We start from the raw sequence: 15,538 nt of genomic DNA, 5'->3' as shown, positions 1-15,538 counted from the left end.
AATTTTCTCTTAAAACAACAGCAACAAAAAGCTTCTAGAGGAGAGAGTGCCTGTCTGGGCTGTGCTGACCCACGTTTAGCTGTGAACTCTGCCAAAGGAATTCCAGCTTCTTTCTAAGATGCTGCCCCAGCTGTTGGGGTGCAGAGCTGTCCTCAGACACCAGGTATGAAGCAGGAGATAATGACCAGCACCAAGACTGGTTCACTTCCAGATTTAAATAAGTAAAAATTACAAAGCTTTTTTGCTATCATTTCACCCCCCCAAATCTGCCAGCACTGCCTGTGTTACTTGAAGTGCTTTGACCTGTTTGGTCCCAGAGCAGGAGTACCTGTCTGTCAGCTTTTCCCAGTCTCCACAAGATCTCCTGAGCATGTCACCGGGTTGTTCTTGGGTGGCCATAATCCACTTTGATGTTCTTGGACTGTCACCGACAAAGGACCCAAACAGAGCTAAGCCAGGCACGTCCCTGTGCCACAAGAGATGGGTCTGGAGTCCTGGGCATTTGGGATGCACCTGGGGAGCAGAAAAGGACTAAAGGTAAGTTAGACTGATACAGGAGACTGGGCTCATCAGCACCTGATTTGCTATTTTTCAAATACTTTTTTTCCTGAGATACAATTGGATTTTCCATTTTCATCTCCATCTTATTCTTCCTTTTTATTTTGCTCTAGGAACTTTTGTATCTGATGAAGGAAAAATGTAGAAGAGGGTGGGAGAGGAGAATAGGAAACCCAGTCCTATTCCAGTTGCTCCTATTGTACGTTTTACACCATAATAAGAAAATACCATGTTGGGAGGCTTCAGTATGAAAACCCGAAAAATTACGATAGTTTGTGGTTTGTTCCAGGGCTTAAATGTTGGCAGATGTCACCAAATTAAACTTGTGTCCCTTGCTATAGGCATTCAGATATGTAGGTCAGGCAGTTTTGGACAGCACAGTGCTGGAGAATTATTCACTGCTCTGGAGTGTTCTCTGTGCTGCCAGATGTGAGCAGCTGTTTGAGAAGGGTCCACCCTGCAGGGCAGCAGAAGGAAGCAGCAGCACTGCTCCAGGATGAGTCTGGGCTTGGTGAAAACCTGCTGGTTTTCTGTGAGGCAGCAGAAAGGTGGACTTGGCTAGTTTTTGCTCTTCTGTAGTACATAGTCCAACAGCCTGAGATGCTGCCGGTCGTGGGAGCGTCATGGAAACCTGTCCATCAGAACTGGACTAACTCCAACACTCCTTTCACAAGGGCTAATTAGGAGCCATCAGATTAAATTCCCTGTGACTTTATTAGAGTATCTCTGAGCCAATGGCCTGTAGGCAAAAGCCCTGTTAGTGAACCAAGAAGCAGCCATTTGTTGATGTTTCTGTCTCTTAGCCCCAGACATTGTCCATGTCCTGATGGTGACTCTGTCACATGCACTTACACCACTGCAGATTAGGATACTCAGTTCAGATTGTTACAAATGCCTTTATCCATTCCCATTGACATTTTAAACAAACGGTGATATATTTAGTACAATAATTACAGTTATTTGATTACCTTTCTTTTAGCCTGAAGTAGAAGGCAACTGACAGATGTGAATACCTCCGAGACCAATACTCTGTAATAAACTAACATTATTTATTACAGGATGAATTTTATTAATAGGAATTGGCAGTAATTAATTCACTAAAGTTGATGTTACTAATAATTACATGTAATTCATGAAATATTTATGAAAGAAAACTGTGTATAAAAATGATGCAAAGGTCATTTAGTTAATTAGTTAATAAATGCCACCAACATTTCGAGAGAGTCTCTCTAATTCTGAACAGTTTCAGCTTTTTCTTAGTGGAGTAATTTTTGAAACATTTTTGTCTTCATGAGTGACATCCTGACATGGAAGCCAACATTTCTGGTTATTGTTTTGAGCCAATGTATGTACTGTTTCCTTTGCTAATCCATTTTGTCCTCTTTCCTTGTTCATAGTGAAAGATCCTAATTAGAGATAGCACTAGCTCAATCTAATTTGGGTTATCAGTGAGTTGTGGTGTCTCCCAGTTTAAGGATATATGAATATATCTCTGTCTTTTTAACTTGATTCCACTGACTTTCCATGGAATCAAATAACCATCATCCAAATTAATAGCTGACATCTGAACTGGAAAAATCTTAATGTCATTCCTGCTTGGATTGAATTCGATGGCAAAAGAGCCCATTGACCTTGTGAGCTGCAGGATCAGACCCTGGGCTGCTCCATGGCCATACCTGAGACAGGGATATTGCACTGGTTTGTGCCAGGGGAAATGCTGGTGACATTTGTAGAGGAAGATGCAGAATGAGATTCTTTGGTCAATTAGGGTACCCTGTGTAACACAGGCTGTGAAGAGCTTCACCCTCCTTTGAATTAAATGACTTGTGTTTGGTTGGTGCCAGTTTTTCAGACACACTTGGACATAGTTTGAAACACTGAGAGCCAGAGAATCCACCACATCTTTTTGTCACATGCCCCAGCAGCCAGGCAGGCTCACCCTTCAAACCTGGATGGATCTGGCTTCAGTTTCTGGCTGCAAGTCTTTGTCAAACACAAATTATTAGGCTCAGTGAAGAGTTTGCCGTATAAAATTCCACGTTGCCTTCTGAAGAAAGGCAGACTTGGTGATCTAATAATGTTCTTGTCCACGAGCCCGTGAGAGCCACCTTTGCACTTCCCTCATTCTGGCATTGCTCTCTGCTCAGTCATAAAACAACCTTCAGCACTCTGCCTTTTGGCAGAGAAGGGAATTGCTTAAGGACTTCAGGGATGAGGAGGTGAAGTGAGCGCCGTGCTCACTGCCTTAAATCCAGGAGTGAGGAGTGGTGACAAAGGGCTGATGTCACTTCAACACTCTGGGTGGGTTAAGTGGCTCTGGAGCAGATCTGGGCAGGGAGATGGATGCAGGGCTGCCCTAAATCAGGGAGGGGCTGACCCATAGTCATACTCTTTCTTGAATAGCTGTTCCCTGCCTCAGTGTTGCTGTACTGACCAGAAACTCAGACAACTCTTGCTATGAGGTCCTTAAAAGCAAACCTGGGTGTGGAACTGCAGTTCCTCTTGTTTTGTGACCAGGAGACTGCTGACTAGTGAGAAAACTTTGGTCCTGAGAGCTTGTTTCTCAAGTTTGCCATTCACAGCAACAAAATATGCCTTGGGTCACCCCTTATTAAGAACCTGTCCGTGTGGAATAGTGTGTATGATAATGTCTTTCATGGCTGTTTATCCACTGGTATTCCAAACATACGTAGATCAAACTCATAACTGATGCCTGTGATCTACACACAGAGTTATAGGTCTGTAACTGGTCTGAATCTGTCTCATGCCTTGTTCAGTTTTTGGTGAGCTAACTTTAAAAAGTAAATATTTAAAAAAACAATTCTACTGTATGGTAAGATCTTATATAGAAATTTTTATTACATTAGACATTAAAATGTATCTGGGTAGGCTGTGTGGTCTTGAATGGTGAATGAACATCAGTAGAAATTACTCTGGGTGATAAACATTTTTCTTTTACTTAGTAGCTGTTATCCTTCTTAAGCACAAACTGTGCCCCATTAAATTTGAAGATGTTCAGCCTCAGCTGAGCAGGCCAGCACAGATCTTTGCATTCTCTGCCAGTGGAGTTGTCTAGTGTTTAACAGGATGTGTTCTGTGCAAGTCATTCACTTCTCTGCAAATACATTTCTAGTTTTCATGAGGCAGTAGAGATGGGATCATACCTGGTTGTCTATGTTTATGTGGATCAAACTGACCTGCAAGGGTTTTCCTTGAACTAGTTAACTTTGAGGAATTTTTAAGAGCTGGTGCACAAGAGAATTTTTTATACTTTTCTGTGGGTCTGTGTGGGAACATCCCTGATGGCAGCAGGGAAAGGATCTGCTGGCAGGATCCAGCCTCTCTGGGTGCCCTGACAGGGACATGGGTGAGGAAACCGCAGTGGTGCTCACAGGGGGTCCTGTAGTGCAGCCCTGTTTTATTCTTCACTGTTCAGCCAGGAGCAAAGGGACCCAGGTCAAACACCTGCTGCCTGTGTTACCTGGTACCTTGTCAGCTCGTGTTCCCTTTAAGGCACAGGTACAAAACTGGTCTTGAGAGAAATGAATCCCTATCCAGTCCCTGCTGAGTAGAGATGTGTTTCTTCAGATGGCAAAGATGGAGCAAAATGGTGCTGGTGATTTTGGGGTCTGGATGCTGCTGTCTGCTTAGAACTTGGTGGAGGAACTCAGACGAAAGACCTGCAAATAACATCTACAAGTATCAGAAATTAATTACTTTGGATCTACTCTTCCCAACTCTACTTTGGAGAACATACTGAATTCCTTTTTTTTTTTTTTTGAGCCCCCAAAATCTTCGAGGTGATGTCCCTCTGAAAAGATAATGGAGAGAGAAAACAATAACAGAAAACAAACAGGCAAGAAAAGATGAAGAGTGCAAAGCCATTTTCAACTTTTGGCTTCACCACTTCATCTTGGCCAATTCCTGGTGAGGAACAGAGCCCCTCAAGCTCTGCTGGCTGGGGTTATTGGCAGCTCTCCTTCAGCTGTTGAGATGAACCCCAGAGAGTTATAAACCTGGACTGGCCAGGCTCAGGCACTTCCAAATGCCATAACTTTGCATGCTAATATACGAGTATATACAGAATTATGCACTGATTACCTTGGGTGTACTTTCTTTAACATGAACGAGCATGAATGGGTAAATAATACATTAAAAAAATGTATAAATAACATCAAAATAATAAAATGACCACCATAATTTAGGCATTAGAAAAGAATGATTGTATTTGACAACGAGAGAGGTGTTCTTAACCCTGTGGTCCCTACTGAGGTTTCCTTGCCCTTGGCTGGTGGCAGTTCCTCTGGAAAATATATGCCTGTGTGATGTTGAAGAGGATGAGCTAGAGCCATATCAATCTCTTGGTCTTCCCCTAGTGAATCCATCTCAGCTCATTAGTTAATGACAAGATTTGGTCCTGCGTTATTATATAGCCTAACTGAATAGGGAAACAATTTTCTGAGATTATTTCAATTGCCTGCCTTGGGAAAATAAAAATGGAAAAGCTCCTGTTATTTTCAACTAATAAACAGACTCTCAGGAAGAAAAAGCTTCAGCAGCAAGCAGACGGAAGAGCAAAACAAGGTAAGGGTAATATGCACAGGAGGGTCTGTTGTACAGAATATGTACAAACCCACAGCACCTCTTCCTGCTCTGTAAATATTTTAGCCTTTCCTTCAGCTCCAAACAGTCCTGCTGGGAATTGCCTTGGGAAGAGACGGAACAATTCTGAATTGCCTCGAATAAGCCTCCTAACAGGCAACTGGTCCTGATAGAACAATTTGAAACTCTCTGTCTCCTTATCTTCTGTCGACATCATTTTTCAGAAGGGGCAACAGGACCAAATTAAATCGTTGTGCTGCAGACAGTCTGTCTGATTGCCTCGAGACTGTTGCCCATTTTGAAGATTTTCTCCAGCAGTTCAAAGCTAAGACAAGAGGGAAGTTCATGTGTGCCCATGCACACAGATGTGCACAACCTGTGCCTTCCTTCACTTACTCAATTCTGAGATATATTTGCAGCATAAGAAAGAAATTCAGAGTCCAGTTCTTCTATCCCTTGGTCAGCTCCGGATGATTGAAAATATCAGAAGTTCCCCCTTCCCCACTTTTTTTTTCTAAATCCCCCTCCCACTTTGTTTTTTTTCCAAATCATGAGGAAGAACTTAAAGAAGGAAAATAATGAGAAGATGTATATACCAGTTTAATCCAAATATTACTCGTGGACAGAAGCATAGGGAAGTGTGACAGGCTGCACTTGGACATGATTTGTTGTGTTCACTTAAGGCAGGAGCAAAAGCCTTGGTTGTATTTTGCCTTTGGTATTTTTTATGTCTTCTTCTCATCTCTGAAGCCTCAATTGTCTGCAAAAGGTTTGATTTTGACTGAGATGCAGCTGTTAGGGCTGAACAGACACAGTGAGCAGGGTGGAAGGGGAAGAAGCTAGGAAATGAGATGCACTGCAGCCAGCAAATGGATTTGCAGAACCTGATTGCTGTATAGCAAAAGAAGCCTCTGGGATATATTTTACTTACTGATGGGCAGGAGAGAGCTGTGTTCTTGGGACGTGTTTCTAAGGTCTGCAATGCACAATCATGGCCTTTGGATTGTGTCCAAGTGCTGCTTGCTCAGAATCCCGATGGCTCTCGGGCGGCATTAAATCAGGACGGATGTCACTGCACATCTCATTGCCAATCCACTACCTGGAGCAGGGGTTACATGGAGTATTCCTTTTCCAGCAGAGATTCCTGCCTCGGGGGAGGTTTGATCTAGTTAGGAAGAAAGGAGGAAAACCTTTTCTCGTGCCCCAGTCTGCTGGTCACTGGGTGTATCGCCAGCTGTGATTCACCAAACCCTGTTCCCCGAGAGCTTCGTGTTACACTCGGGGGATCTGAGTCAACTCCCTCTCTGCTGAGGGCATGGGCATGGAAAGGGACGAGCTGTGTCTTCAGGGTGGAGTTATTCCCTGTGCTAGGACAGTTTCAGGAAGATATTATTGTGTGTTGGCTCCTATTCCAGACCCTCAACTTCTGTATTTGCTCTTCCACTGACTACAGGGAGATGCTCTCTCTGTCTTGCTGCTCAAGACTTACTTCTTAATGTCTTATAAAGTCATAAACCATCAGGTTATATCCTTCCAATTCACTCTACAGGGACAACATAAATACCTGGGGAGGGATTATTACATAATTTCTGTGTTGGGAGCTAACTTCTTAGTTGACCTAGTATTTATTCTTGTATTTGTAAAAACCTCAGGTGTTCTCAGTAAAGAAGCAAACATGAAAGACTAGCAATTGTGTCTTCAGCAGCAAATTAATATATACAGAATGCAATATTTGCATTTTATTAGATATGCAGATAAGCAAGATATTTATATATTTTTGCAAATATAATATATAAATATATGTAAATATAAATACATTTTTATAAATATCTTTTAAAAAATAATTAATGGCCTGTGAAAGGAAAGACAACACATTGTTAAGCGAGGGTCTTCACCATCTACTCCCCTGTGCAGAAAGATATCTTAACCTTAACCAAGACAGCTTTAAACAGAAGTGGAAACCTTATCAAGTCTACTCTGGAAGTAAGCACAGGGCAAAAGACAGGTGGAGGTGTATAACAGCAGGAGTTTCAGTTGTCAGGTGCCCACACAGATGATATTTTCCCGGAAGATGCTGTGTATCAATGATCTTTGCACTGAGTAAGCAAAACACAAAGGTTGGCACACATTTCTAGTTTTGGGTTTGTGTCAGATCATGCAATAATTTAATTTAAAAGAGGCATCAAGAGACCATGTGGCCCAGACCTTGCTGAAAGTAGAGAGACATCCTCAGGTGGGCTGTGCTCTCACTGAAATGCTCTGTGCTCTACTGGGTCAGCACGAAGCCACTTTTACAGAGCCAGGCACTTACTCTGAGAAAATACTGGGACATTTTCCCATTTGGAAAATGAAAATGATGTTATTACAGATAGGAATTTAAGGGAAACTATGGTAATGCATTTTGGGTCTGAATTCTGGCTAAGTTTACTTTTGTCACCAAGTAAAAGAAGTGTGCTCTGACACCACAGCCTGTCTCTGTGCCCACGTTTGTGGCATGTGAAAGCAGTGTCTTGAATTAGGTGGCTTTTCAATAGGATGAAAGCCTTTTGGTGTTGAATTAGTGGATGTTGATCATCAAAACATGGATTTAAGGAGAAGAGCTGCAGTCCCAGCACAGGCACGGTCTGGTGGAAGGTGTCCCTGCCTGTGGCAGAGGGTTGGAATGAGATGGTGTTTAAGGTCCCTTCCAACCCAAACCATTCTGTGATTCTGTGATAGACACACTCAATGTGTTGTAAGCTGCTGGAGTTCTTTTCCTTGGCCAGGGTTCTGGGCCATCCCAGACACAATTTTGCTCTCCATGAGGATCCAACCCCTGTTTCTGTGGATGTGTATTGTTATATCCTGTCTGCCCAGCCATGTTCCCAACACTGAGTATTCACAGACAAAGAAGACACAACGAAATTAAAAAAAAGGCTGAAGGAAATAGACAGTCAGGAAAACAAACCCATGCTTTTCTCTGGGAGCACTTGGTGGAAACCCTAGAAGGTGTTAAATTGATTTAATCCTTGCCTTGTTTTATTTGGCCGCTGCTTGGAAAATGCTGCTGTTGGTTTTGGCATAAAGAATGAGTTCTGTAATTTTAGCCAGTGATTCTAAACATAGTCTCGAACAGGGACGGTTTTAGAGTTGATTTTAAAAAAGTTGCTTTAAAAAGGCAAAAGCTCTCCTGTACAGTAGAATAGAGGCTTTTCTAAAGCCCTTTCCCCCACTCTTTCTTCTGGAAAACACATTTGTAACTATTAGTCGGGTGTCATGTTTCATGATGGAGGGATTTTCTTCCTTTGCATCCCCTTGTAGAGGACTGAGGGCTGAGGGAGGAAGGCTCCTGCCTCTCCAGCCCTGCTGATCATGAATCATGACAGTCCAAAAGGGAACCCAAGGGCTTCAGGCTTTGCAACTCCCTTTCTGCTGCAAATTTTTTTGGGAAGGGTTTTCAGTCTAATGAGGCATCTTTTCATTAATAGCACCATTGAATTAGAAACTAACTAAAAGTACTTAAAACTGGAGATCCTCTGTTGTGTTTTACTCAAAAAGCAATTTATCTTGTCCCTGTTCAAATGCCATAATATAATAAGGAATAGCCCAAAACTTGTTGAAAAAGCAGAAGTTCAAACAATCCAAGCTGCTGTAGCAGAGTAGATACTTTCTGTTAATATATTCTGCCAATACAGGTTCAATAAAATTTATGGAACTGGAAACTTTATTAATTCCCTTCTAAATGGGTAAATTCTTTGTATACTAAGCTTATTATTTAAGGATGTTTAATGAAAACTGATTAAAATTTGAAGTAAACAAAAATATTTTTCCCAGAGAACAATTACCTGTTGGAGTCACTAACTTTGATAGTGAAGCACTCAATCTCATAGAACACTCTAAATAAAAACTGGAAAACATTTAGGAAGATATTAGAAGAAACCACAAGATCAGAAAGGCAACAAGTTGTGGGTATTGTCTTTTCTGTCATAGCAGTCTGATAGTTTATGGAGATTTTCCTTTTTAAACTCACATTTCCTTTCTCTGAGACTGATTCTGGACAGAACTGTGTGCTTGTGTGTGCCCAAAGTGGTGCCATGTGTGCTAAAGCTACTTAAGAATGGATATTAAAGAATAAGACCAGATGGCAGTGATATCTGCATTTCTATCTGACCACTTTTTGCTACCATTTTGCTTCCAGAATGTTAGAGTAAAAATAAGATTTCCTATGAAAATATTTCACACCACATGTTTCCAGAGCACTCAGTTCCTCCCTGTTTCTAACCAGTAAGGTAAATGCTTATATTTTCCTTACTGCTTGTTTAAATATTTAATCACCATTGTTATGTAGCCCAGCTGAATAGGAAAACATTATTTGAATTGACTGCTTTGGCATCTCCACGTAAAAAAACCCAAAAAGTGCTAAATCCAAGTTTGGCTTAACCAAAGCTTGAAGTTCTTAAAGATTTTGTTGCTAAGTTATTTGGTGATAGTTTTTCTTGGGGAAAGTCATCCTTCATTTTGATCAGTCAGGATGGGCATTCATTGTGTTATATCTGTACTTCCCCAAATGTACCTGCACTGCTGTTTATTGTGGATTGAAATTTTTTTAAGCAGGCAATTCAGTATAAGCTGTGTGTTTGCAGACAATCCTGTGTGTGAAGTCTAATGGCTCTTCCCATGCCTTGCATTTGTCAATATTGGCTGTCACTGCTGTTGTGTGGTCAATTTATCTACTCACTGGATTTCCCTGAGATTTCTCTGAACTTGATCAGTGCAAATTACTTCCTAATCCATGGCAATAATTTGCTTCTCACTTCTCACTGTTGTTTATAACAACCTCTTAGAGGTTTTGAGAAAAGTTTGTCAGAAGTCATAAGCTGGGCTTCTGTCTTGCTTCCTTCAAGCTCTTAATATGAAATAGAAATAGCAATAATAAGCAGCTTCCCTAAAGGAACATTTTGTCCAATGCTCTGTCCAAAGTTTTTGATTCCTTTTTGGTGTGAGAAGAAGATTTTACACTGATAGTTCATCACTACTGGGCAGCAGTACAGTGCATGTTTGGGTTTTCATAGAATCATAGAATAGGTTGGAAGGACCTTTAAGATCATCAAGTCCAACCATTCCCCCAGCACTGTCAAGTCCAGCACTAACTCGTGTCCCCAAGTGCCACATCCACATGTTTTTTGAACACTTCCAAGGATGATGACTCCACCACTGCCCTGGGCAGGCTGTTCCAGCGCTTGACAATCCTTTCTGTGTCCCCTAATCTCCAAACTAAACCTCCCCTGGCACAATTTGAGGCTGTTTCCTCTCCTCCTGTCCCTCATTCCCTGGGAGCAGAGCCCGATCCCCCTGGCTCCTCCTGCCTGTCAGGGACTTGCAGAGAGCAATAAGGTCCCCCCCGAGCCTCCTTTTCTCCAGGCTGAGCCCCCCCAGCTCCCTCAGCAGCTCCTCATCTGACCTGTGCTCCAGATCCTTCCCCAGCTTCGTTGCCCTGTCTTTTTTATCCTGTGTGTGTGTATGTCCCAAAAAAGAAGCATCTTACCTGTTTGGATGAAATCAAATTACACTTGGGTGGATAGAAACTGGGGAGAACAGGGTATTTTAACTTGTTCTCTCACCAGTCCTACAAACCACCACTCAGAATGGCACATATCTCTCAAAGACATTTTGGGTAGTGCAGTAGGGCTGCACGATGTCTGTGTGTGTTACCAAACGAAGGCAACTTCCTTTCAGATGCAAATCTTCTTGCTCGTGTAAAACTGCACGGATTTGGAAAGTTACACTTCTAAAGCAAAGGAAATTTCAACAGACTCCTAAATGAAAAAACTTTTTTTATCCAGATTAATCCGTATTAATTATTAAGATGGGGAAAGACCCAGTAAGGCAGCTTGTAATGAAACCAGACTTCAGAATTCCTCATGGCATCCCCATGCTAGAGATTTTTTAGGGAAATTGCTGTGGCTTTTTGTACAGTATATGATTTCCATATTGTCTGACATGTTTTCACTTGACACCAGATTAGCCAACAGGTTAAATATTGTGGTTTCAAAGTGCTAATTTAGCACGTTCGCAGATTAGAATTTTAACATATTTGGAATTTTGATGAGACTAAAAGGCAGATTGTAATGTTTGAAGCAGCTGATTTTAGGTGCAGTTCAGCAATTAAGTTAATTTCTAGCTTTCTGATGCTGAGAAGGCCACTCAGTGCCAATAATAGCTTATTTTCTCGGGCACAGATTGAGGAGCTGACTACAAACTTTCAAACGAGCACGTGTGCTTGATTTGTCTATTTGTATTCAAGTTTACCTTTTCTGGTTGTCTGTAACACTACCCCACCTGCCCTATACAGCCTGTAGTGCTCAAACCTATTTGGAAAATCATGTGAATAGGGATTTGCATTATTACAATTTCCTTTCCATTTAGGAAGCATCTGCTATATCTTTAAAAGTAACAGGTTTGAAGAGGCCACAGGCTGTGAAACAGACTCAACCATTATTAAAATGAAACAAAAACTTAAAAAAAAAAAAAAGCAAGCTATCTGGACCTAATTCAACAGCAGTTTCAGCATTTTTTTTTTTTTACTCTTTTTACCTTGAAAAGGTTAAAAGCATTTGGGTCCTTGTGGGAAATGTAATTGCATTTCAGCCTTGTTTATGTGTGAACCTAAAGAATACTGATAATCTGCCACATGAAAAAGTTCTGTTCTTCTGCTAACAGGCAATCCTTCTTGTTTCTAACAGGTCTTTCTATTAAGTAAACAGTTAAGGCCTAATTGGAGCTTTTATCTGTACCATGTCACACTAACTGATCAACCATTGCTGGCAGTCATATAAATGTTATTTTAAGTACCTCAATTGTGCAGATCCAAGTACTACAAGGAACAAGGAAAAACCTCAGCTGCAATTTTTCTTCATAACAAATAAAAAGCAAAGTTCTCTGAAGATGTGTTTGAGCAGGTTAAGTTGACAACATTATCCCTCTAACCTTCGTGCATATCATTTCCACGGGCAGCTGGGGGTTTTGTCAGGGGAATCAACTTATCCCAGGATGTTTCTTTCCCTAATTAGGTTTTCCCTTCTTTTGAAGGTAGGCAGTGCCATCATGATGTTTCTTCTTTGCTGTTTATCTCAGGGGAAAGCTCTAACACAAGATATTTCTGCCAGACTTGGTCTGTTAATCTACCCACACAATCACCAAGAGCCCTACACAACAAAAACATCTGACTTCCATGATTTTCCTGGAGTGGGATACACACTCCCCTCTCCAACTTCTCCCATCCTCTCTGTCTCTCTGCCCAAATACCAGCTTTGCAGGAAGAGAAAACAACCTCCCTTTTAGAATTGTTTTAGACAAGCAGGATATTTTGGTTGGTTATGTGTTTGTTTGCTTCACTTCCCAGTCATTGCCTGGAATTCTGACTTTGTCTTCTCCGGAATCCCATTGCACACATCCCAAAAGGAAAGAAAAAAATATAGTGGCTTTCCAAAAGCACTCAGCACTGGGTTGTTCTTGCTTTCAGTGGGAGCAGAGTTTAGCTGGGGCACAGGGAATCCCATCCCAATGTATGTCACAAAACAAGGTCCAGAGAAAACTTGTGTTGTTTTTTTAACAATTAATTACAGACTGGATTTCCAGGTAAAGGTCCTTTGATTATTTTTACTTCTCTCTACATATCCCCTGATCCAGAAACAGGAGCTTCCTTTATCCATGATGGTATTGCTGTTCTGTATTGGTTGGCAGGCACCACAGAGTTATGTTATAACCTCCCACAGTGGGGTTATTATTAAACTCATTAGAAAACTCTGTTCCAGGTGTTTCAAATGTGATTTTGAGTCCTGCAGTTTTGAACATTGAACTTGGGAGAAGAATCTGACTTTGAAACAGTGATTGCAACTCTCTGTTTGAACCTCAGGCCTTTTAAAATCCTCTCCCACCTGGCACTTTCAAATTAATGGAGCTCTAGAAAACAGGGCATTGAACTCATTCCTTGGCTCAAGGCAGAACTAAGTGTATTCCAGTCTTTTGGAAGAAGGGAAGATGAATGCTGTCTTCCTGGTGTCCACCTCCTTAGCTCACTATCCCCATGGTCAGCAGCAGCTTGTAGTGTGTAGGGTACACAAAGTGCATCCACCTGCCATGGATACTCTTCCACTCCCTCACAGTTCAGAGGCTTGGTGATCCAGAGGTGTTTTCCTGAAGTTTGAAAGCTGGCTCCTCTTCCTCCCCTCACCCCAAGCTCAGAACCTGGACTACTTGTGTTACCTCAGAGTTTGGATTTTCCATCTGTCCTGCCCTGCCTGCACCAAGTGTGCAGAGCAAGCAGGATTCCGTGGGGTAACTTCTATTGACTTCAAGGAGTTTAATGCAGCTGCCAACAAGGATCATCTTGCAAGTTGAAAGGGAGAGTGTTTTCAGGTGAAAACTCCAAGCAAAAGACACCCACCCCTGCCTTGGATGAAGAAAACCTCTTGAAAAGGCACTTGGAGGTCAGGCACTAAATAGAGGTGTTCCACTTGATGTTGTGGGGAGGGTATAAACCAGACCAGCTTTGCCTTGTGTTGGTCTTTAAGGTAAACCTTAAAGACAAAAACAAACCTTGGTGAACCAAGAAAACAGGAGCTGGTGGCCACCCCTGTAGTTCACTGCATCACTTGTCCTGTTTGCTGTGCTGCAAGCTGAGAGAACAGTTTTAGTTCTCTGACTTCCCATTTTTCTAGGTTTGCTCCACCCCTGGCTCATGTTTGTTGCAGATCTTTACCTTCTGGAGGATTTTATATTGACCTCCTCTCTGTTGGGGTGTCACACCATCTCCCACAACTGGGATTCAGGTAAAGTGTTTCAGTTCAGATCTTGCTTACAGGTGACCATTCCCAGAAGGGCTCCTAGGGTTTACCCTGGAGAAGGGACCTCTAGAGGTTCCAAAGAGATGCACCTCTTTCCTTTTGACCAAGATGAGAACAAGCTGTCCGGAAAAAGGCTGACCTTAGGCTAGGTGAAGTTAACAGATCAGCTGGTAGTCCAGGTCTGGACATCTCTGGGCCAGAGGAGGAGGTAGGACCATGGGAGCGTTTAGTGCAGATCTTGCACCCACAGATCTGGTCCTATTTACAAAATATTGGGCTGATGGAAGGTGTGGGTGACGGGGTTGTAGCTTTGGTGCTTTTTCAGCCTGGGGATGGTACTTCAGTCATGTTTTGGTGGCAGTAATGGTGACCTGTGACTCAGGTTCCTTCAGGCACACTGAGATTTGGACCCTACCGCTGTGGCCAAAGCTCTGTTTCAGTGCCAGCATTGCCCCGTGGTGGGGAAACATCCAGATACAACCTTCCCAATAAAGAAGAAATCAGTGAGACATGGCAAAGGGACTGCTGAGCTCTTGATGAACCAGGAGGAATAGCTGGAGTGGTTCATCCCTCACATCAGCAAGGAACCTGGATGCTTGGCTAGAAAGGGGTTGACTGTGTTTGTGCAGTCATACTAACTAATAGAAATGTTGTCTGCGATGTGGGAATACAGAGATGCATGGAAAAGTACATATGCACATGTGAAAATCCTCATTACTCATCCTTCTTTCCCAAGGCTACTTTGAAAAGGGAATTTCTTTTTCTTCTCCAGATTATTTCGAGGTCTGGGAGGTGTCCCCTTTCAGGGAGGCTGTCTGACACTCAGACCATCACCCTGCTCCATTGTTTGCAGCAGCACGATGAAACTTTTGTGCCCTTGGTTGAGCTCATGCCCTCGGGCCCCCGCGCAGATCGTTCTTCCTGCAATTAGTATTCATGGTCAGCTAAGCAGAACTTCTGCAACACATCTTCCCTGCTTTGAAGGTTAAGTTACATGGTTTCAAAGTGGCCAGTGGAAAGATTCCTCTATGAAGAAGATATCTGGGAATACCCATTGTCTCCTTTTTGTATTTAATGCTTGTATTTCGGGTAGGATTTCCTTGCTATTTATTCAGTGCTTTCTAATTTAAAATAAAGTGGGACAGCCAGTTAAGAACAGTAAGAGTGATTTTTTTGTCTAGGTTTCCAATCTCTTTCTTGGATTTGGGAGAACAGGTGGTAATTTTACTTCTTCAGAAAATTTACATGTGTTATTCTTAGAGTTTTTGCATTTTTGCAAATACAGCAAACATTGTATTTTCTGATACTCTATGTACAGAGATCTCCATATATTTGATCTTCAGATCAAACCATAGAATGGTTTGGGCTGGAAAGGACCTTAAAAAAATATTCTGAAGGATGATGACATGGTCAACATTTTGCATAAATGCCTCCTTTGCTAAAATATCTCCAAGTCAAAGCTTCTGTTTGTGTCTCCCATGAAACCTGAGAGAAAAGAAGGCTCCAGGGAGACCTGAAAACCCCTTCCAGTACCTAAAGGGGCTCCAAGAGAG

Source organism: Corapipo altera, unplaced genomic scaffold (assembly GCF_003945725.1).
Source record: "Corapipo altera isolate COAL_440 unplaced genomic scaffold, ASM394572v1 180, whole genome shotgun sequence".
NCBI classification, from domain to species: Eukaryota; Metazoa; Chordata; class Aves; order Passeriformes; family Pipridae; genus Corapipo; species Corapipo altera.
This window is presented reverse-complemented; position numbering follows the sequence as displayed.